The sequence below is a fragment of the Ischnura elegans genome, assembly GCF_921293095.1.
Source record: "Ischnura elegans chromosome 13 unlocalized genomic scaffold, ioIscEleg1.1 SUPER_13_unloc_3, whole genome shotgun sequence".
NCBI classification, from domain to species: Eukaryota; Metazoa; Arthropoda; class Insecta; order Odonata; family Coenagrionidae; genus Ischnura; species Ischnura elegans.
Window position 1 is genome coordinate 8,959,674 of NW_025791659.1, and position 2,368 is coordinate 8,962,041.

Genomic DNA, 2,368 nt, shown 5'->3' on the forward strand with positions numbered 1-2,368 from the left:
ATTACTTGCACGCTAAATCACAAAATATTTAACTAAAAGGAGTACTAAAAAACATAAGATAATTACGTAGAAATTTGCGTGGAAAAAAGTGCCATAACGTCAGCAGTGAAACTGTGAGTGAAATTCCCAAAAATGAAATTTGGACTTTGGATATTATTTCTCAAAATTAAATGCACTAAAGGATGAAGTTCGCCATGAAAAAATATTTGACTTAGCCGGGATTCGAACCCGGATCTCCCGATTACCGGTTGGGCGTGCTAACCAGTTACACCATCAAGCCATTTTCTCAGAGCTAACTTCGGGATGGGTTTCACCGAACAAGATTAATTTAGCACGCCTGACCGGCAATCGGGAGATCCGGGTTCGAATCCCGGCTAAGTCGAATATTTTTTCATGGCCAACTTAATCCTTTGGTGTATTTAACTTTGTACCCGTGCGCGTGAATGCGTGCGAAGTCACTTGTTCCCGCAGTGCTTTTCTCAAAATTGTTGACTCAGGCTAAATGGACGAGAACAATATGGAGAAAAGGTGGAAAGTTTTTTATACTCCGTGTGAAAATTCATGTAGCACCATGGCCTTAGAGCTGAGGAAGAGAATTGTGAAATGCCACGTGAGATGTTCTGTGTTATGTGAATGTGAAACATGGACCTTGCGAATAAGAGATAGGGAAAGGATGAATGCTTATGAAATGTGGATGTGGTGATGGCTGCATAAATTTAATTGGGTGCTTAAAGTGAGGAGTGAGAAAGTGCTGGATGGAGAGTTGTAAAGGGAGGAAAATGACTTAATTGAGAATAATACGAATGCAAAAGGGGAATTGGATCGGACATGTTTTAACACTTTGAGTATCGGCCGCTAATTTCAAACCCCTATAAAATATGTCTGCAAGATGTTACACTGGACGTGGAAAATATTTTTGATAAGCACACTGAAATCTCTAACTTATGGACATCAGAGGTCCTATAAAATGTGTCTGTAAGATGTTATGTTGGACGTTGGAAAAGATTTTATATAAGCTTTGCGAAATCACTCACTTATGGACTACAAATGTCCTAGAAAATGTGTCTGCAAGATGTTATGTTGGGCGTGGAAAAGTTTTTATATAAGCTTTGCGAAATCACTCACTTATGGACTACAAATGTCCTAGAAAATGTGTCTGCAAGATGTTATGTTGAACGTTGGAAAAGATTTTATATAAGCTCTGCGAAATCTCTCTCTTATGGACTACAAATGTCCTAGAAAATGTGTCTGCAAGATGTTATGCTGGACGTGGAAAAGATTTTTGATAACACTGTGATATTTCTCACTTATGGACATCGAAGGTCCTAGAAAATGTGTCTGCAAGATGTTATGTTGGACGTTGGAAAAGATTTTATATAAGCTTTGCGAAATCTCTCTCTTATGGACTACAAATGTCCTAGAAAATGTGTCTGCAAGATGTTATGTGGGACGTGGAAAAGATTTTATATAAGCTTTGCGAAATCACTCACTTATGGACTACAAATGTCCTAGAAAATGTGTCTGCAAGATGTTATGTTGGCTGTAGAAAAGATTTTTGATACGCACTGTGAAATCTCTCACTTGTGGACATCAAAGATCCTAAAAAATGTGTCTGCAAGATGTTCTGTTGGATGTGGGAAAGATGTTTATAAGCACGGTGAAATCTCTCGCATGTGGACATCAGAGGTCCTATAAAATTTGTCTGCAAGATGTTATGTTGGACGTGGAAAAGATTTTTGATAACAATGTGATATTTCTCACTTATGGACATTAAGGTCCTACAAAATGTGTTTGCAAGATGTTGTGTTGGACGTGGACACTACCCCGCATCGTTTTTCATAATAAAAAAAGTTTTTGATAAGCTCAGTGAACGTTGTGATGTTGACGTTGGCAGCAGCAAAGAATTCAAGAGTGGAAGCATTCGAAATGTGGTGCTATCAAAGAATGATTGAAGAAGAAATAGATCGACCGTGTAAGTAACGAGGAAGTGCTTAGAAGAGTGGGCGAAAAGAGAAGCCTCCTAAAAACCTTAAGCAGAAGACGGGACAACTTACTTGGCCACATTATGAGACACGATGGCCTGATGAAGACAACCGTAGAAGGACAGCTGGAAGGGAAGAAGCGCAAGGGACGGCCCCGAATGAGTTACAAATGGTGAAAAAAAGAGAAATAAAGTGAAATCATACGCATATGTCACAAACAAACAACATGGAACACTATGTCTCGCGATGATAACTTTTCCTTTTCCCCTGGAACAATACGCTTTGTTAAAAATACCGTCGATTCCTAAATTGCATATGGTAGATGACAGCGGCAGTGAAGTCAGAGAGTGGAAGCATTCGAAATGTGGTGTATACAAAAGAATGAT

The 2,368-nt window shown here is 39.0% G+C and overlaps 1 non-coding gene across 1 annotated transcript; it reads right to left on the reverse strand.

Annotated features, from left to right (window-relative positions):
* Positions 1 to 207: 207 nt before the first annotated feature.
* On the reverse strand, positions 208 to 280 carry Trnat-ggu. The gene has a single exon. It is a non-coding gene; the product is annotated as a tRNA-Thr (tRNA).
* Between the last annotated feature and the right edge of the window lie 2,088 nt (positions 281 to 2,368).